Source organism: Giraffa tippelskirchi, chromosome 9 (assembly GCF_054371585.1).
Source record: "Giraffa tippelskirchi isolate mGirTip1 chromosome 9, T2T-mGirTip1v1.2.pri, whole genome shotgun sequence".
NCBI lineage: Eukaryota > Metazoa > Chordata > Mammalia > Artiodactyla > Giraffidae > Giraffa > Giraffa tippelskirchi.
In genome coordinates this window covers 24164401-24186410 of record NC_137283.1, presented here as the reverse complement: position 1 = coordinate 24186410, position 22010 = coordinate 24164401, and the positions used below count along the sequence as shown (strand labels likewise).

At 37.1% G+C, this 22010-nt stretch overlaps 2 protein-coding genes across 13 annotated transcripts in view; one reads left to right on the top strand and one right to left on the bottom strand.

The window, feature by feature from the left end:
- Positions 1-22010, bottom strand: part of LOC145520800 (uncharacterized) — a 319869-nt gene that overhangs the window by 21178 nt on the left and 276681 nt on the right. For 6 of the 12 annotated variants that reach the window (XM_081528234.1, XM_081528241.1, XM_081528233.1 and 3 more), the window contains 2 exons: positions 16682-16804; positions 4415-4575 (listed from right to left, as the gene is read on the bottom strand). The gene's annotated coding sequence lies outside the window, so the exon portion shown is untranslated. Of the gene's footprint in view, positions 1-764; positions 823-4414; positions 4576-16681; positions 16805-22010 lie in introns of all 12 variants that reach the window. The other 6 variants (XM_081528244.1, XM_081528246.1, XM_081528236.1 and 3 more) reach the window with 2 other exon arrangements.
- The window catches only part of CNTN6 (contactin 6), a 236222-nt gene that overhangs the window by 22432 nt on the left and 191780 nt on the right, over positions 1-22010 (top strand). The gene's annotated exons all lie outside the window — the stretch shown is intronic.

Sequence of the window (22010 nt, the reverse complement as noted above, 5' to 3'; positions counted from 1 at the left end):
ATTAAAAATCGAAAGAGGTTTTTAACTTGAAAACTGTGTTAGGAAGGAGGAAGATAAGAAGGGAACTAACAATAATTAAGCTACCATGTGTCAGCTTCTAGATTACTTAGTATCTCGTTTAACCCTTACAATAAAAGTTTTAGATGAAGAAACTGAGACTTAGGTAGGTTGCTTTCAGCCCGGCAAGCAAATAGCTATTATTGCTTGTTCTGCACAACTCAGTGCTCTGTGCCCACTTCAGTGTACCATTTCCAACAGTGTTCGGGAATTCTTGTGAAGAGTGGAGACAGACTGCAATACTCATATTTATGTGTGTACGTGTGTGATTTGTATTTCACACCTTAACCCATACTTTTGAAATATTAAGCATCACACTAAAATCTGGAGCGAACTATGTCCCAAAGGATCAAAAAGAACAGTCACATTTCTCCATAAGCAACTCTTATATACTTTGGAGAGAAGGCAAGTTTCTATCTACAGACCTGTCAAGAGGCAAGCTGTCTCTTTTTAAAAATGATTTAGAGGCATCTGCCCTCCAGTCTGCTAGTCCGTTAGTGTCTCACTTGGCTATTCATCATCAGAGAAAGGAATCTCTGCCCATTTCACATAAGGTACATGTCTTCCTACTGGAAGATCTTTCTCCAGAAGCAGATGGGTTCAGGCTAAGGTCTCTGCTTGCAAAATAGAGACAGAACTCAGCACTATTTATATCACACTTGAACTGACTCAGTACCACTGCTCATTTAACCTACTTGTCTTCATACCTGGAGATGTTGTTTTCCTTCTGGCCTTTCTGCCAGCTGTGACATCTTCCAGGGAACCCTTAAAGAAAGGACATTTTTAAGAAATACTCTATTTCATTCTGGAAGAGATTAGCATCCTCACTATACTTAAAGGCTGTGGTTGTGTGTGTGTGTGCATATGTGCACCCGTGTATGTCTGTATGTACTCAGTCACATCCGACTCTTTGCAACCGCATCTATAGCCTGCAAGGATCATCTGTCTGTGGAATTTTCCAGGCAAGAATACTAGAGTGGGTTGCCATTTATATCTATATTATCATCTTATTTCTTTGCAGTAGGATTTAATCAGTCCAGTTCTGTTTATTACTGTCTCATCTCTGGCTTCTTCATTTGGAAATCCATTCCTTATGCTAAATGCTCTTATATTATCTGGCAGTTTATATAGACTTGAGTGTGAATGCTCCAGTAAAAAATAACTCTTCTTATTGAGCTTTCAAACATATGCCCAATATTGTGCTAAATACTTTACATAAGTGATTTTGTTTAATTATCAGAAAACTCTAAAAGGAAACAGGTATTATTATCCCCATTGTTAGACAGAAGAAACTAATGAAGAGAAGGTAAACAGTTGTCCAGTTTCACACAGCTAGTATGTGACAGAGTTGGGATTTGAATCCAGATCTATCCCAAACCCAAAGTTTTTCCATTTTATCACACTGTCTTCATGTGAGTTTCTCCTGGGATTATCTTTTACTGCTCAACCTATAATATTATTTGCACTTTCATTTTAATTTCTAGTTGACAAAATGAATGCATTGGTAGGGTCTGCAAAGACACGGAAATTGGATTACAAGCAAAACCATCTCTGGAAGTGTCAATTTCCTAATAGTCCCCTTGTGGAAGGAACCTAGAATAATGGATTAGACCTGTATTCTAATCTCAGATATGCCACTACTGGCTCTCTAAAACCAGAAAAATTGTGTTACTTCTCTAGACTTCAGTTTCTTTATTTGTAAATTGTTAGAATTGACTTATGAATTCTTAATCCCTTTCTATGATATTCTGTGATTTTCTGATGCATATAATATTTCTGCCTCACAAAAGGCTTCCAAAAATCCACTGGAGAAAACACTAGTAATAGGAAATTCTACATTCACTGCTACTTAACTTTGTGCTCATTCAAATATCTCCACAGTGCCTTTCCCCAGAGATTCCAAACACTTACTTAATTTAATATAGCCCTTTATAAAATGGGTCTTCTCTGAAAATCTCAGCTTGAGGCATTTCTCTGGTACCCAAACAATACATCCAGTTTTGCAAAGGCTTCATTTTTTCCCCCCTAAGAATTTCCTGTTCATTTAGCTACAGCCAGAGGTAAAGCTAACAAATTTGTACATCTCTTCAGAGGCACCCACTTTACTAAATGTCTTTTAATTGGCATGGGAGCCTGCAGAATGCCCTCTGAGAAGCAATGAGAAGAATTGTTTCTTTAAATACAAAAATATAGAGGACACATTTTCAGATTGAATCCCATATGCATTAGAATGGACTCTCAGTTCAGTTCAGTCATTCAATCGTGTCCAACTCCTTGCAACCCTATGTATTGTACCCCAAACTAAATTCTTTAGCTGTATCCCATAAACTTTCTAGGTTTCCTATATAGATATAGATATTCTCCTGTCAGGTTTTCTGTCATAAATGTGACTCTGTGGTTTGAGCAATGGTAATGGCAGCCACTAAATCCTTCTCTCACTTTTTTTCTTTCCATATTATAATTGTGGTAGGAAGTATAATTAGTAACTGTTTGTGTGGACTTTGGAGTCCATAAAATTGCATCCAGCCATTTAACAACGATGTTGAATGTCTTCTACCATTCACATCTTCTCCTGCTCATTTCAATATCCCCAAAGCCTAAATCAGTGAGGAACAAATAGGAGGAAGACAATGAATAAGCCGAGTTAAGACACCAAGCTCTGTGCTATAAGTAAAGTACTGAGCAAAGCTAACATGGCCCAATCCTTACAAAGTTTGAAGTGCAGTGATGGCTTATTCTTACATATGTGTGCACACACACACACACACATACACATACACACTCACACATTTGTGATTAGTGCCCTAAAAGACATATGACTTTAAGAACCTGTGACAGGAAACCTCACTTGGTTTGGGGGATTCAAAGAAGACTGCCTTCAGGGTTCCCCAAGGACCTCGTGGTGCTGTGGTAGCTCAAATACTCCAAAGAAGACTACCTTGAGGAACTGATTTTCTAAAATCTGAATAGTAACTGACCAACAGTTAGAGAGAGTAGAGAATAGGCATTTGTGACATGAGCAAAAATATACAACAAAGGAAAATAGGAGGGAGGAAACATGACAGTTTAAGGTCAACAGTAGAGCAATGCAGACAATAACAAGAGGAAGAGCAGACAAGGCAACAAGGAGAGGCAAGGACCAATCCTAACAGGACTTTGTAGGTTCTTTTATAAATCATTAAAGGATTTTCCTTTGTTCCTCAAGAAAGAAGTCATTTAAGGTTTTGTAGCTGGAAGGAGGAAGTAGGGTAGGAAAATGGACCAAGATACGAACAAATTTGTACCCTGATATGATTACAGTGACTCCTCCATGGTGAATAGATGGAAAGATTAAAATGAATGACAATTAACAGGCAATCATAGTAATCAAGGCTACAAAAACACAATAATTTGGTGTAAGGATCTGATTCTCTGTAACGCATAAGAAGTGCTCAACTATTTTAAGTGTAATTAAGATGTAATCTGTTGTGTAACAGTATTTTGGTAATCTTATTAGTCCCACCCAAAACACATCAATCCTATTGATATTGTGACTTTGTCACCCTAAGATACCACTCCTGTTTATTCTATTTTTTAAAATGGAGTCCTACTATATGTTTTATTAACTTTTCTCTTAGCAATGTTTCAAATAAAATAGAAATGGTTTTGCACAGATTCATCACTTGTTAAGGGATGAGTCAACTGACTGGAAAGAATATTAGATTTGGAATTAGGAAAAATAGACAAGTGCAGGCTGATTAATTTAACAATATTTATGGACATTTTACAGTGTTCTGTTGGTTGTTTTAGAGACTTAGAAGAAAACAGTAGTCTGCTGCCTACTAGTTCTTTAAACTTGCAGAAATTTATTACTATCTTAAACTTTGCCTCCATATTCTTGAAGTACGGGGAACAATACCTATCTCACTTGTGAGGATTAAATTGCCTGATACATGCTAAAGCATTTTGTGAATCACAAGCAAATTATTGAAAAGCATATAATCATAATTCTCATCTTGTTTATTTTTTCCACTTGTTAGAAGTATTCTTTTGACACTTTCTTCTAGGTTTCTGTAATGACCTTGGCCTTTGTTTCCTACTTTATTTTATTACAACTGCTTACAATGTTATAGCCATTTACAACTTCATGTTAATCGAAATCATGAATTTCAGCAAAGGCAACAATCCTTGACTAGTCTGTGACCTTTTTCCCTTTGATCCTGGCATCTGAAAGCTTTTTATACATTTTAATTCTCTTCCATTTTAATAGCTCTGTGAAGCAGTCCTATTTTCTTTGACTGATAAGATCATTGAAGGTGACCTGATTTTCTCCAGAGATGCACAATGAATAAAACACATTCCCCACACACTCACTTACCCATATCCAAAGAAGGGCAGAAAAACTTGGAGCTGCAATTCCTATACCGAGGTCATATTAGGAGGAACCAACTTCTCAAATATTGTGATTATACATGCATCATCAAATCATGTAAGCTGCTTTACTGATCATTGCAAATCTTCGCTTCTTTGAGGCTTCATCTTGTTTCACGAAAAAGAAAAAAAAAAATAATCAATATAAACACAGATTTTACAACAAAAAATACAGAGTTTATTTTTCTTTTGTGTTTTTTTAAAGTGCTCTGTTAATATAAACATGTAAACTCTTGGGCTACATTTTTTTGAGACGGAAAATTTGTGTGTGTGTGTGCTCAGTTGCTTCAGTCCTGTCCGACTCTTTGCGAACATATGGACTATAGCCCGCCAGGCTCCTCTGTCCGTGGAATTCTCCAGGCAAGAATACTGGAGTGGGTTGCCATTTCCTCCTTCAGGGGATCTTTCCAAACCAGTGATTGAACCCACGTCTCTTGTGTTTCCTGCATTGCAAGCAGATTCTTTACCCACTCAGCAACCTGGGAAGCTTTATATATATATATATATACTCCACACACACACACACACACACACACACACACATATATATATATATATATATATATATATAGCTGTGAGGTTTGGATATGTGTGTGTCTCTGGGCATTATATTTATACAGTTTTGCATTTGCAAGGTGACTTACTTTTTGCTAGGTGTGTGCCTTGCACATTGGGTGCTATCCTTGTGATCTGTTTGTGTCATGTTAATGGCTCATGACTTAAACAGCTAGGCTATTCATGGGTGTGGAAAATTGATATTTGAGAGCATTTTATTCTGCTCAGTCAGGCTTATTCTTTACAAAGAATCCAAACAGTAATAACATTTACAAAAGACTACTGAATAGAATGTTTAATGTGTACTTACTCCATGAGTTTGTATCCTTCTGCACATTCCTGAGCAGTATACCCTTTCTGCCCACTGTGAGCCATAACCCCGACAACCCCACCAACATCTCACCCCTATCTTCATGGCAATCACTCACAAAGATTGTTTTCTTTTCTTTTTTTTTTTTAATTTATTTTAGTTGGAGGCTATTTACTTTACAATATTGTAGTGGTTTTTGCCATACATTGATATGAATCAGCCATGGGTTTACACGTGTTCCCCATCCTGAATCCCCCTCCCACAAAGATTGTTTTCTTCTGCTTTTCGGAGCTTTATACTTTTGAGGCACTCAGTATATAGTGAATGATTTCAAGACATTTTAATATTCATCCATTCTACTAATACCTCATCTACCTTTTCTAGCTATTCTTTTAAGATCTTTGTTTAGGAAAGGTAAAAGAATCAACTCATTGTTTTATCCCAATATTCCAGAGAGACAAAACTAATTTAGCATTTCTATGTATCAACTTTTAGTAATTATATTTCTCCTATCACAGTTAGTCTGGCAATGACCATCTTCCTTTTCCAGTTCTCAAGGAAGTGCTTCAGTTAATGGACTTTCCCACATAGTTTGCTTCTAGAGTTCTAGAGAAGTGAATCATGCAAGACAGGTTGTTCTATTTTCCGAAGTCACTACAGAACTATAGTTACTAGATAGTTCATTTTGGGCAAGTCTTACTGAACTTTTTCTAATTTAAAACAGTATATTCAGCCTGAGCAGAATGACAAATATGTGGTTATAGTGAAAGTATTCACTCTTAGTTTAAAACACAGCATTCAGATAAAGGCAAGCCTTTGCTCATCTTCTACTGCCATTTTCTCTGGCTTTTTTTGTTTTAGACTTCAAAAATGTAACTCACATACAAAGTGTGTGTGTATTTATATCATATATCACACATTTCATATGGGTAAAAGAACAGAAAATTGATAAAATATGCCTGGATGCTTGTGGCATAAAATTATATTTCAGTTCTAGCTATAAAAGTGTAATCCAATTGAAAGGTTTAACATGCATCTATGAATATTTTTTGTTGCATATGTAATGGTGTTGCATGGACAATTTAATTTCTTCCTTTAAAAGTAATCTTGGATAAATTCTTTCTATAGCTTTTCATAAGATGCAACTAAAGATCAGCTCTATAAGAGTCCACATCCAATGCATAAAATATATTGTCTCAAATAATTATTTTATTTTATTTTAATTGTATTGTTGACTTAATGTGCTGAAAAGTATTGGTATAATTTTAACAGGTATGGTGTCTTTTTTTTTTCTTCATGTGTGAGCTAAAGTTGTGATTTTTTTTTTTTTTTTGTAAAAGGCCAAGACAAAATATTCTATATAAATAAGCATAGAATTTAAAACTCAACATATAATGCTAAATTCATATTGAAACTTATAGTTCTCAGAAAAACACGATCATTGTAATATCAAGAGTATCATCAGAAAAAATACAGTGAAATAAAAATCAATGTAGAGAAGGCAAAGGTAGCTGTGAGTCTGAAGATAAAAAGCGACAAATTCTTCTATTAGAAGACAATTTCTCTTATCTAAAGAGAAATCATAACTTAATACTTATTATTGGTCAATTGGAAGCTTTAAATGTATGAAAAATATATAAGTAAAAATTTAAATTAAAAAAGAAGTGGGTTCCTAAAAAGCTGGTATAACCAGGCTCTTGGTCATGATTATATTTTTTCCTTCAGCATTAGCTAAGTATGAAATAATTAACTAATATTGGCACTGTCCCATAAGGGCCAGTATTCTTATTATACTGTATACAACTGGATGCCATATTTTGTAATTTTCAGTGTCATTTATTTTCTAGGCATTCTAGACTCACTCCCATATCTTCATATTATTTATTTATTTTTAAATTTATAATAAGATCAGTACCTCTTAAAATCAAAGCCCTAACTATGTTTCTGGGTTCAAAGAAAACTGTTGTTTGAGTCACAACATTAATTTTCTGATGCTGCATTATTAATACTATTATAATATTATGGTACAATAATACCATAAACTTACAAGTTTAAAACAGCAACATCAATTATATCACAAATCTGTGGTTCAGTGTATATTTGCTACAGCTCATCTGGGTTCTTTGCTTCCAGGACTCATTTGAAAGTGGCAAATAAGGTAACATCCATGACTGAGTTTTTATCTGAAAACCCAATTGAGAAGGAATATGTTTCCAAAGTACTTTGATGGTTGACAGAACTGTTTACTGAACACTGTTAGATTGAGAGTTTCAGCCACTCTCTGGCTATTGACCACAGGATGCCCTCAGTTCCTTACCACATGGGCATCTCCACACAGCCGCTTTCCTTGTTAAAAATGTACAAAATGACTATGCAATTGAGACAATTTTCTAGAAAAATTGGAGTTATAATCTTATGAACCTAATCATGGAAATGACATTTCATTCCCTCTCCTGGTTAGAAGCAAGCCATAGGTCAAACCTACATTCAAGAGCAGAGGGAGATACAGTGGTGCCTACCAGGAGACAGGGTCACTGGGGGTCATGTTTAGGGTCTTTTCACCACACTTTTCCTATTCTGTAAATCCAAATAATTTTGCTGAAGGTATATTAGAGAAGTGTGTAGAAGAGATAGTATATATCACTGAATCTAGGTCTAACCCAGAAATTTCAAGGAAGATGATGTTTATACAATAGATTAAAAAGTTCTATTATTAATTATTTGCTTTGACTGTTACCAAAACAATTAATGATGTTTACTTTATAAGAATATGCTTTAAGATTAATGTATATCATAAAGATGCCACCCTTTAACTTAATGGTGGATATCTGTCTACCAACTCTGATGTTTATGTGTGGACAGTTACATATAGTTTATGTAAAAGTAATACCATATTTGAAGGACACAAAAAATTCATGTTAAAATAAAAAAACAGAGCTCATATTTGGAACGAGTCATAATATACCTAGTATACCATAACATAGTGATTTCACTAGAGTATAATGATGCCTCTCTATATGAACATCTTAAAATTTAAAGTCATGGCTTTCACAGAGGCCCTAGGAAATGGTTAAACAGCTAACTGCAGACTAATGAAACTTACATAGCCTAGGAAGTAAGTATAGGTGTGAACAGCAAGTCTTATGAAATAATGTATTTTTTATTAGAATATTTTCATTCCTGGTATTTTTCACTAGAAATTCAAATTAGGGAATCACATGGGAATGTAAAAATTAAAACCACTATATAAGAATTTGTTAGTTGTGTTTATAGCATTAGGAACAACTAGTACTTATTTTAGCATTACCTTAATATAACTTTGATACAGATTAGAGCAAACAGCAGCTTTACTGGAGATGGTAAAAAAAAATAAAATGTATATTCACTTAAAGTATCAGCATTCCATTAAGAGAAGTTATAGAGTAACAAATCATTCTTGAAATTTGTGGAATAATCAATCCTTGTTAAATCTTTATCTAATAAGGAATTTCAGATGGTTCAGTAGTTACTAGATTCAGTTCAGTGGGATATGGGTATAGCAAAACCCATTCTCCTTAAAATTGTCAGATTTAAGAAGCAGCTTTATGATTTTTTTTTAATTTTTTTTTCTTGTATTTATTTGCCGTAGTTGTTACATTCAGGGATTCTTGCATCTTCCATAATGAATATCAAGTGTTTAAAAAAAATTTTATAAAGTAGGTGAAGAGAAAAAGAACAGAAAACTACAGAACACTTTCTTTGATATCTAGACGACCTCTGACTATGTAAGTGCTCTAAAAAGGAAGTTGGGAACTCCTTGGTTTTTCAATCCACATTTCGATAACCACTGCATAAGAATAAAACCATGGAAGTATGAAATTCTCAGCCTATGTTTACTAAAGTCTAGTGAAAGCGCTAATATATCCCATCCTGGCATACAGCCAGCTTCTATAAATAGAATTCATGATACAAATGAATTAGTACATGTAAAGCACTTACAACTACAACACAATAAATAGTCTGTTAGGAAAGCTATATATAGCATAGTAATTAAGAGCACAGCCTAAAGGCTTCGTTGTTTCAAATTCTTGCTCTGCCGCTATCAGCTTGAATACATTACTTAATCTCACTATTTCACTGTTCTTAACCATAACACTGAGATATTAATAACGATATCTCATGAAGTTTTATGACTATATAAATTAATAAAAACAGTGCCTTGCACAGATTATGAACTATGTAATGCTTTTTCTTAATCATTGCTATTTTTTTAGTTCCTAGAGACAGATGTAATCTTATCAATAAATATTAGGGCTTGATTACTTTCATTTAATAAATATTTATTGATTCATGTACCAAGTTCAAGGCACTGAACTAAATAATGAGAATTATAAAAAAGAATAGGATGTATTGTTTTGATGGAAATGTCACTTGTTTAACACTAAGATTTTGCATGTATGTAAGTAGTATATTGAAGAAAATGAAAGATAGTACAAGATGGTAAAATCTCAAAAAAAAAAAAAAGCTATTTCTATGAATTTGTAAAAATGTCATTTTGAATTACACCCAGAGGGGTGTCAGCACTGAACCACAGTGATGGTTGATGTTACTAAAGGGTTACCTATCCTTTGAAAAGAGAGTTGTAGATCCATGTTTATATATGAAGACATCACATACCTGCAGATATTAATGTGAATATAAACCTGATTTCCACACATGGTTTCACAAATTTCAACCACTCTCCAAAAATTATCTAGGAGAAAAAATGACCTGTTTCATGTTGATCGTTTTGGGAAATTTTCACAAAAATATCTTTAACTTAGAATGAATTTAGAATGACCAAGATATCAAGTCCTGTGGATTGATCGGCAAAATAAAATCCAAACGCAAGTCATTTAGCTACTCTGCTTTTTGCTTAGGTGTTTTTTTTTTCTTTAACATTTCCTGCGAGTTAGGGTTCTTTCATCTTTGATTTACATCATGAAAAACTATGCGGGCATCTCTTAACTTCTAATTTAGCTGTCTGCTTGGAAAAGACAACCTGAATGTGGCTGTGGTGAGGAGTGCCACTCAATTTAGTTGGCTGGAGACCTTTTACAGCCGGAGCCCCTTTTGCAGTGATGAAGTGCTTGTTACACTCAGCAGAAGTCCCTCAGTTGCACTCATTCTTTTTAATAAATGGGGGGGATGGGGGGAGAAGAGGTATAATAAGCTGCCCTTTTCGATATGATATCTCCCCATTCTCCCTGCCCAGATACAAATATGAAAGAAATCTTGTCATCTATAAAGGTCCATTTCATGTTGCCTAAGAGGAAAAGAGAAGTTGAGGAGTGACGCCAATTATGGGAAATAGGAGGTAAAGAGGTAAGGCCAGTGTGTCCTTGTAAATACCCCCAAGGTGAGGGTTTTTACCTATTTTATCCACATAGAATGATTTGTAAAAGCCTTTGTTGTTGTTTTTACAGTTCATAGGCTTCCCACTGATCAACTCCTAAGGCCAATTGCCCCCTACAGTGAAAGCCATCCATTGGGAATGAAGAAAGCTTAAAAAAAAAACAACAAAAAAAAACTGCCTGATGTGTAATAAAGCACTTTTTGCTAACCAACATCAGTTGCATCTATACATAACACTTCTTTTTCCTTTCCTACACCTTCACTCCCGCCTTGCATTCCTTTCAACTGTATAGAAGCCAATAAGGATGAAATAATTAGAATGCATGTCTGCTGCACAGAAGTCCTTCTCTATGGGCACAATTTTTATTTGATCTTTTATAGAAAGCATAATGTGTTTACATACAGACCTATATGCCAGTTCTAGATACACAGAATTTCCACTACATTTTCCATTTGTTTTTTCTATAGTCTCTGAGACCTAGATTTTTGTTAAATAAGCATTTAAATTTTTTTAAATGCTTATTTCAAAAACCCCCAAAAATAAAAATATGACAAATAACTGCACATTATAATCTGAAAAATGAATTCTGTCAATGATCAAGATAAATAATTTCCCAAAATATAGTGAAAAAATTCTCTATTTAAATATAGAAAAAGAGAACATTCAATTCTCTCTTAAAGAACAATGGACTTCCAAGCCTCCACTGAGAAATATGATGGGAAACTCATCATATGATGATTTTTCTATTTAAAATCTTCAAATTCAGTTTTCTTTTAATGACCTAATTCCCTGGTGCTTAGGACAAGGCTGTTTTTTGTTTGTTTGCTTGTTTGTTTTTCTGTACATGTGATTGCTGATCTGTCTAGAATAGTCCTAAGTTAAGTCATTTATTGTATCATAGATCTGGCAGGCCCATCACCTTTCACACGTAGATGTCCACAGGTGAGTAGAAAGAGGCTGAAAACACATTTGCTGAAAAAGACAAGATTCAACATGGGCTGAATGCCATAGAAACTGGTGTAGCTAGAGTTGATATATTACACCAGAATCTATTATGACCACCAATGATTTCAGAACAGCCTTGTGCCTGACCTATATGATTTTTGTCATAAGAAACAAACTGTATCTGAATCACAGTTTCCTATGAACTCTTTCCTCCCTCTCTTAAGATACACACACACACACAATCTTGTTTCAACATCCTTCACTAAGGTTATCACTGTCTACCTTGTTTTCTATAAATGTATGTATAAGCATCATCTAGCAACATCATATCTGTTAACCTGTAGGTTCTTTGAGGTCAGGACTTGTCCAATTAATTTCTGCATCCTTTGGAAGTGCCTGCCACGCTTATTTGTACATCCTGGAACTTAGTATTTACTTGAGGACTGGATATATGATTTCATATTTCGAGAGCCAGGAAATTCAGATTATCTAAACCTGAAATCGTACATTGCTCTCCTCCATGTTAACGCCAATCGTTTAGCTGCTGCTGCTGCTGCTGCTAAGTCGCTTCAGTCGTGTCCGACTCTGTGCGACCCCATAGACAGCAGCCCACCAGGCTCCCCCGTCCCTGGGGTTCTCCAGGCAAGAATACTGGAGTGGGTTGCCATTTCCTTCTCCAATGCATGAAAGTGAAAAGTGAAAATGAAGTCGCTCAGTCATGTCCGACTCTTCGCGATCCCATGGACTGCAGCCTACCAGGCTCCTCTGTCCATGGGAGTTTCCAGGCAAGAGTACTGGAGTGGGGTGCCATAGCCTTCTCTGTGTTTAGCTGCAGGTACCTGCTATTAGCAACGACTGCAATAAGTCTTTTGAGTCTCTGTCTGAACTCATTGGGAAAGAATTCTGTGATTCAATGATAATGTCTGCAGGGCAACAGAAAACAGAAAAGGCCACTTTGCTATAAATTGACCCTCAGGATATGTTCTATCCATCAATTTCCACGCATGTGCATGCATGTGTGTGCTCAGTCATATCTGTCTCTTTGCAACCCCATGGACTGTAGCCCACCAGGCTCCTCTGTTCATAGGAATCTCCCCTCCAGGGAATCTTCCCAGCTCAGGGATTGAATCACATTTCTTGTGTCCCCTGCATTGCAGATGGGTTGTTTACCACTACACCACCTAGGAAGCCCACCCATTACTTTACAGGTAAACAAACGGAGCTTCAGAGTGTTAAAACATTTTATCACATGTCACACAATCAGTGGCAAAATTATGATACAAACTCAGACTCATCTTTATCACAGTGTCTCTTCTCACACTATTACAGTATCTCTTCTCTTTCTTTGAGACTACCTTGCTTATCCTATCCTTGTGAAAAGTGGAAGTTGCTCAGTCGTGTCTGACTCTTTGTGACCCCATGGACTATACAGTCAATAGAATTCTCTAGGCCAGAATACTGGAGTGGTTAGTCTTTCCCTTCTCCAGGGGATCTTCCCAATCCAGAGACAGAACCCAGGTCTCCCACATTGCAGGCAAATTCTCTAACAGCTGAGCCACAAGGGAAGCCCTATCCTTGGAGGAATGCAAATAGGATTTTAAGGAACAGGCACTGGTGAGTGGTTTGACAGGTGATGAACTAGATCACAACGTGAACAAAGGCAGAGTGGCTATTTACAAAATAGAAGCATTCCAGAGAAACATTTAAACAAACTTTGGGGACTCAGGAACTTCCTGATTATACCTCTAGTAGGGCAAAATGTGAGCTATAGGAGATAGCAGAATGGCATAAGGAATATTCCTTGAGGGAGAGATGGCATAAACTATATATAAGATGAGGAAAATATGGAAACTGTCAGATTTCATTCTCTTTGGCTCCAAAATCAAAGGGGACAGTGACTGCAGCCATGAAATTAAAAGATGCTTGTTCCTTGGAAGAAAAGCTATGGCAAACCTAGACAGTGTATTAAAAAGCAGAGATATCACTTTGCCTACAAATGTCCATATAGTCAAAACTATGGCTTTTCCAGTAGTCACATATAGATGTGAGATTTGGACCATAAAGAACGCTGGGCCCCCAAAAATGGATGCTTTTGAACTGTGGCACTGGAGAAGATCCTTGAGGGTCCTTTGGACTGCAAGGGGATCAAACCAGTCAATCCTAAAGGGAATCAACCCTTAATATTCATTGGATGGACTGATGCTGAAACTGAAGCTCCAATATTTTGGCCACATGATGCAAAGAGCTCACTCATAGGTAAAAACCCTGATGCTGAGAAAAATTGAGGGCAAGAGGAGAAGGGGGCTACAGAGAATGAGGTGGTTGGATGGTATCATTCACTCAATGGATATGAGTTTGAGCAAGCTCAGGGAGATAGTGAAGGACAGAGAAGCCTGACATGCTGCAGTTCATGGGGTCACAGATAGTTGGAACTGGCTTAGTGACTGAACAACAACAACAACAATATATAATATATGCTCTAGACCAGCCATGTGCCATCTCCAGCCGTAAGTTGCCAGTTACCTTTGGTGCTAGATTCACTACCTAAGGGACTCCCTTTTCCTGCCCAACCACTCAGACTCTGGGGTCAGTCTGCCCAAGCAACTCATGACACAGGTGGTAGGAACACATTATACAAGTCCAAAAGTCATTACCCATCACTTTTCTTATCTTCCTTTTATTATTTTTAAAAATATGTATTACCTTCACTTCATCATTTTCAACCATTTCAGGGCATGGTTTTTGATATTATACATTCTCAGTGTGAGGAAAGGAAGTTAACACTAAATCATGATTTTTGGAAAACCACTGTCTTTCAGAATTCATGTTTTAATCACAACAGCAGATAAACAGAGCACCACTTTGACTTTCAGTTTATTGGAGATCTTTGTAGTAGTATAAGTATAAGTCTGTGTCCCAAATAATTTTTCAATCTATCACCTCTCTTTGATACTTTCAGATCAGGCCTCCTCTACCTTATTTAGAAGTCTCATATTTCCATAATGGGCAAACTCATCTGAAAGTTCCTTACAGGATAATATCCAAAATCCTCGCATGACCAAAAGGCTTTCTCTGATTCTTTCTTTTAAAGTATTACAAATTCTCACTTTGCCGAAGTGTTTATACTTCACAAACACACTGTGTTTTTTTTTATTTTTCTACACCTGTTTTAGTTACTAGTATCCCTTCCTAAAATATTCATATTTACCTTGTCTTCCTGGAAAACTACTACTGTCTTTCAAAACCTTAAATAAATATCTGTGTCCAGGAAGCTTTGCTTTGTCCAGCATGCTGCTTGTAGGAAACTGGTTGTAGGACACTGGATCATGATATACAGCATTTCCAATGGTGTAGTCAAATGTTCTTTGTTTGTTGCATATTAGTTTCAGAATATGCTGTACTCTTTCAGAGGTAGAAAGATTTGGCTTAAATCCAAAAACATTCCTTTTTGTCACCAACTCACACATGTTGCTGGGTTTCATGAGCAACAAGACTAACACCATGACAGCAATGACATATGTACATGTGCATATATACATATATACATATATACATATATATATATATATGCAAATAAACACATGCACACACCAAAAACACAACTGTAAAGGAAGCTTCAAAGATTCCCTCAAATAATATTTATTTTTCTTTCTCTACCCTCATTTAGATAGCTTAGAACCACAGTCTCTTCAGTGTGTTCATTATTGCTTCTTCTGCTTACCTTATGCATAATGCAATTAAACTAGCCTAGGTATGCGAACAGCTCAAAAACTGTGTATCCTTGATAGGTCAAGTGCATAAATATCTAGGGTAGAGATCACAGAAAGCTGCTCCTCTCCTTTTTTTCTGCAGCCTTGTATTTTTTATATACATTGTTGTTGTTCAGTCACTAAGTCGTGTTCGACTCTTTATGACCCCCATGAACTGCAGCACGCCAGGCTTTCCTGTCCTTCACAATCTTCCTGAGTTTTCTCAAACTTATGATGTCCACCGAGTTGGTGATACCATCCAACTATCTCATCCTCTGTTGCCCTCTTCTCCTCTTGCCCTCAATCTTTCCCAGCATCGAGGTCATTTCCAAGGAGTTGACGCTTCACATCTGGTGGCCAAAGTATTGGAGCTTCAGCATCAGCCCTTCCAATGAATATTCAGGGTTGATTTCCTTTAGGATTGACTGGTTTGATTTTCTTGCTGTCCAAGAGACTCTCAAGAGTCTCCAGCACCACAGTTCAAAAGCATCAGTTCTTCAGCACTCGGCCTTCTTTATGGTCCAGCTCTCACATCCATACGTGACTACTGGAAAAGTCGTAACTTTGACTTTATTCGGACCTTTGTCAGCAAAGTGATGTCTCTGCTTTTTAATATGCTGTCTAGGTTGGTCATAGTTTTTCTTCCAAAGAGCAAGTGTCTTTTAATTTTGTGGCTGCATTTACCATCTGCAATGATTTTGGAGCCTAAGAAAATAAAATTAGTCATTGTTTCCATATTTCCCTCATCTATTTGCCATGAAGTGATATGCACATTAATTTCCCTGAAGTTGCTGTATTGACTTAATGGAATACCATTGCCACCTGCTGGCCATATTGAACCATTAAAATTTTGCCTTTTAACCAAATTAAAAAGATTATTCAGGTTTGGCTATGTTGTTGTTACAACTAATTTTTAGATATTAAAAGTAGAGGGGTCAATGTGATCCAAGTTGCCATTTAATGACTCATCATGCATAACTAAACTAGCCTAACTTAATCAAAACAATGACTGAATGGAAGTAATATGCCTTGGTTGTCAAGAATACAGACTTTGACATCAGAAATAGAGCCTCAAGATTTAACTTTACCATTTTTAGCCTTGTAACCTTGGGTAGGTCGCATAACCTATCAAAATTTATGTTTCTCAACAAGGTAAAAATAGATTTTAGCAGTGAGTTCTTCATAGGGTTGGTATAACCAATCAATGAAATAACAACTTTGAAATGGCAATATGGTATCTGGTACATGATAAGCAATCCATGCATGTTCTTGGATACTTACTTTTTCCTTTAGTGCTGCTTTTCTTCCAGTTGCAATATCTGTAAAGTCATCTTTGTCTCTGGACCTTCATTTTCTCCTGAATTTTTCAATTAATAAATACGTGATTTCCCAACAAAGTTTCATCTGTTACATAAAGTACAATAAGCTTAAGGTTGGTGCTCTATTTGTTCAACCTTAGTTATATATGAAGCAGGCAACCCTGCAAACCCCAGGTTTAAATCATTGTTTGCATTTCTCACAGTACTGATTTTAAAGATTAAAGTATATATAATGTTCAATAAAATACAATGATCTAGTGTTCAGTAATGAGTTTTAATATTTGTAGTCACAATAAAAACCATAACTGAAAACAAGATATAAAACATTTCCATTATCCCAAGCATTTTCTCATGTCTTTTTTAAATTAAAAAAGGAAGAAAAAAATGGAATTTCTCAAAAACATCTGTGTTACCCTTATATAGGCTCTCTGGTAATCGTCTCTGTATCTGGACCATTTTACTTCATTTTGCCAAATTGAGTATGACCCATTGCATTTCTGATTTCCTCCCTTATTCTCTCAGATCCAGGGAAAATTATAAAAAGGAGAAAGAACAATTAATCCAGAAATGCTCTTGAGTCAATTTAAGGTCAACAAACTCTCAGTGAATATAGAGCCTCCAGGCCACTTCAAGATTTAAATCTCTATTAGATGTCTTTATAACATTATCAATATTTTAGAGGGATAGGATACACAATCTTTTAGAAAAATGGTGGTCCCAAAACACCGTGTCTGCACTAGTTTACATTCCCACCAATAGTGTAGGAGGGTTCTTTTTTCTCCACACACTCTCCAGCATTAACAGTTTGCATATTTTTTAATGATGGCCATTCTGACCAGTGTGAGGTGGTATCTCATTGTAATTTTATTTTGTGATGCTTTTGAACTGTAGTGCTGGAGAAGACTCTTGAGAGTCCCTTGGACTGCAAGGAGATCCAACCAGTCCATCCTAAAGGAAATCAGTCCTGAATATTCACTGGTAGGACTGATGCTGAAGCTGAAACTCCAACACTTTGACCACCTGATGTGAAGAGCTGACTCATTTTAAAAGACCTTTATGCTGGGAAAGATTGAGGGCAGGAGGAGAAGGGGATGACAGAGGATGAGATGGTTGGATGGCATCACCGACTCAATGGACATAGGTTTGGGTGGACTCTGGGAGTTTGTGATGGACAGGGAGGCCTGGAGTGCTGTGGTTCACGGGGTCGCAAAGAGTCGGAAACGACTGAGGAACTGAACTGAACTGAATAAGTAGCAATGTTGATAATCTTTCATGTGCCTGTTAACCATCTGTATGTCTTCTTTGGAGAAATGTCTGTTTAGGTCTTCTGCCTATGTTCAGATTGGTTTTTTGTTTTTTTTCATATTGCATTATGTGATGAGCTATTTTCACTTTAAGAAATTAAGCCCTTCTTGGTAACATCATTTGCTAATATATTCTCCCAGTTTCCATAGGTTGTCTTTTGCTTTGTTTACCATTTTCTTTGCTGTTCAAAAGTTTTTAAGTTTGACTTAGTCCCAGTTGTTTATTTTGCTTGTATTTCTTTTGCCTTGGGAAACAGATCTAAGAAACTACTGTAATCATTTATGTCAGAGAATATTTTGCTTATGTTCCATTCTCAGCTATGTGATCTTATACCTCATTAGTTTGCTCTGAGAAATAAATAACATCTTTGCAAAGTTCCCTGGTGGCTCAGATGGTAAAGCGTCTGCCTACAATGCAGGAGACCTGGGTTCAATGCCTGGGTCAAGAAGATCTCCTGGACAAGGAAATGGCAACCCACTCCAGTATTCTTGCCTGGAAAATTCCATGGACAGAGTAACCTGGTAGGCTACAGTCCATGGGGTCGCAAAGAGTCGGCCACGACTGAGCACATCAGCACAAATGGGGAAATAATGGAAACAGTGACAGGCTTTATTTTCTTGGGCTCCAAAATCACTATGGATGGTGACTGAATCCATGAAATTAAATGACTCCTGCTCCTTGGAAGAAAAGGTAGGACAAACGTAGACAGCGCATAAAAAGCTGAGACATCACTTTGCTGACAATACTTTGGCCACCTGATGTAAAGAGCGGACTCACTGGAAAAGACTCTAATGCTGGGAAAGTTTGAGGGCAAGAGAAGAGGATGACATAGGCTGAAATCGTTAGATAGCCTCACCGACTCAATGAACATGAATTTGAGCAAACTATGGGGATAGTGAAGGACAGGGGAGCCTGGTTTGCTGCAGTCCATGGGGGGTCACAAAGAGTCGGACATGGCTTAGTGACTAAACAACAACAGCAACACAACACTAGTTGGTATATCCCTTAAATGCACATAACCATTAATATTTCATTCTTTTAGTGGAAACACTAGAATCTCTCCTGCCTAAAGAGTATTCTAAAAACACTTTCAGACTGGAGGGGCACTCTGAGCATGTGCAGTACGGCCAGGTGGCTGCTGGAGGCTGGGCCTGGGTGCTGATGAGAACTGCCTGCTAGGCCTCCGTCTAGCATGGTTGGCCCAGGGCGGTAGAGAAAGAGCCGTAGCTTCTCCCTGCCGAGCAAGGAGCCGGAGCTTTGGCACGGACACCCCACCTACCCACCCACTCCTCCTCCCCTACCACTCCCGCCACCCTCGGGTTTCTGAGGCGCCCTCCAGGCCCACGATGATGGCGGAGGGGGTGAAATTTAAAAACAAAACAAAACACTTCCAAATTCTTATTTCTTTTGTTTTTCTTTTCTCGGTCTTGTATGTTGTTAAGAGGATTTTTAGTTATTCATAGTAACATTTACCAGATTAAAACTCATAGCTTTGGTTAGACCCAACCTACTTTCCTCTTGTTGCTTTACCTCCTGAGTAACCTGGATATTCCCTGATCTTTTCAAGTACATATTTAAGACAACCCCTGGATCTATATTGTAAGCTGGTTGATCTCAGTCACTGTATATTGGGTCTTACTAATCTCATCTTTAGTGTAATCATATTTCCATGTTGCTTGGGGATTTATCACTTTAACGTCCTATATTCCACCCAAGAATCTATACCCACTATTTCAGCAGCCAAAGTTTTCTTCATGAGCAGCACTAAAAGCTCACACAAAACTCAGCAGCAAGTAATTCCTTTTTCCTCCCAGCTTGAAAAAGTCCTCTCTTTGTCATAAAACAAAAATACAGAATGACAGGTTAGGTTCATTCTTATTGCCCCTTCTCATTACTGTTGATGAAAAACTCCAAATTAATGTGCTTGTGCTTATGGAATTATCTCCCTTAACCTTGGTAATTCAATGAGAAATAATTTTTTTTAGAGATAGGCATTGCTTAACAGCATTTGGCGTTTGCTCAGCCTGAACAATCATCCAGAGAACATGTATCTTCTTTCTTTGTTTAGTGTAGTGATCACCACAGGAATTTGGTGCTGAAAACCCTTAGTATAGTGGTTGGTGTAGAGGTTTTTATTAGAAATAGAGGCACTGCAATTTAATACCTGAGTTTACCCTGGAAGTAGACTACTTCTGACTTCAGGCAAATAGTAATATTGCTTTCTTCTTTTCAAACCCCAGAGAAGAAAGGGTTTTGTTTATTTGTTTTGTTTTCTGCTGTATGCTATGCTTCCAAAAGTGGCTAGCCGGAGGAAGCACGCAATAAATATTTGTTGTTGAATGAGCAAAGGGTATTGTTGCAGGACGGGGGATCCCGTTCAGGGTCTGAAAGTGGACTCTTGTCTAACACTCGGAAATGAACTGTCCGAGGAGACACATGTGCTGACAAAGTAAGATATCTTATTGGGAAGGGGAGCCCGAGTGGAGAGCAGTAGGGAAAGGGAACTCAGGAGAACTGCTCTGCCATGTGGTTTGAAGTTTTGGGTTTTATGGTGATGGGATTAGTTTCCAGATTGTCTTTTCCCAATCATTCTGACTCAGAGTTCTTCCTGGTGAACAAGTCCATGCCTTGTTTAGCCAAGATGGATGCATCGAGAAAGATTCTGGGAGGTGGTTGGACACCTGATGTCACTTTTTGACTTTTCCTGAAATCACTCTGTCGATGATGGCTTATTAGTTCCATGGTTTTCCTTACCAGGACTTCCTATTGTAAAACAACTCATGCAAATGGTTACTATGGTGCCTGGCCAGGGTGGGTGGTTTCAGTCAGTGTGCTTCCCCTAACAGTATGATGAAGATAAACTCTCATCATGTATGCAAAGGCCTTGGGCTTCCCTGGTGGCTCAGTGGTAAAGAATCTGCTTGCCTATGCAGGACACATGGGTTCAATTCCTGGATCGGAATGATCTCCTGGAAAAGGAAATGGCAACCCACTCCAGTATTCTTGCATAGGAAATCCCACAGACAGAGGAGATTGGCAGGCTACAGTCTTTGGGTGGCAAAAGAGTCGGACATGATTTAGCAACCAAACAGCAACAACATGCAAAGCCCTTAGTCCATGACCAAGCTCTCAATACACATTCATTTAAAAAACATACAGTTAAAACAAAAACAGATTAAATCCTTTATAACTTAATAAAGGGTTCAGCAATGGGTTTATAGGAAATCAATTAATTATAATATTCAATTCCTATTTGTGTTGTCCATTTACTTATTTATTCACCAAATAAGTATCTAGCAATAATCATATGTGCTGCTGGAAGTTCTGAGGATTCAAGGGTAAATAAAAATAACCAAAATAAAGGACATACATGAAACACTCTGTCCAACCCAGGACAGTTTCTATGTGTATATCAATAACCTATCCCTGACAGAGAAAAACCCATAGGACAGTGATGAGAAAACAAGAGTATTCAAATTATAAACTTCATTATTAATTTTGTTGGCATTTCTGTATCTGTCAGATTCTCTAAAACTCTTGAGATACAAGAGCATTTTCTCCGAGACAAGAGTTTATTCAGACAATCCCCTCTTTACTGCCAATGTTTGCCTGAGAGAATCTCTCAACTAGTTCTTTCAGGTTACAGACATAATTGGCTATTTAGGTATTTTGGTGCCATTGTTCTTGATATACATCTAAGCATCATCTCTGGACCATCCAAAAGGCAAGGATTCTGTTTCTGATTACTCTGTGGCTGCTCACTGATGATACTGAAGCAGCTCCTGGTTAATTAGACCATTTTATCTCTAACCTCATCTATTTTCTGGATGTAATAGTAATAGAGGTGCCAGCAATTCCAAGCACAGCCCTGAAACCTTGCTAATCAGCATCTGTGATTTGCAAGGGGTGCTGTTATTTGAATTGTTAAAGCCAAATTGTTGCAAGAGGTTATACCTAAGTGGACATTTTTATCTCCAAATCAATCA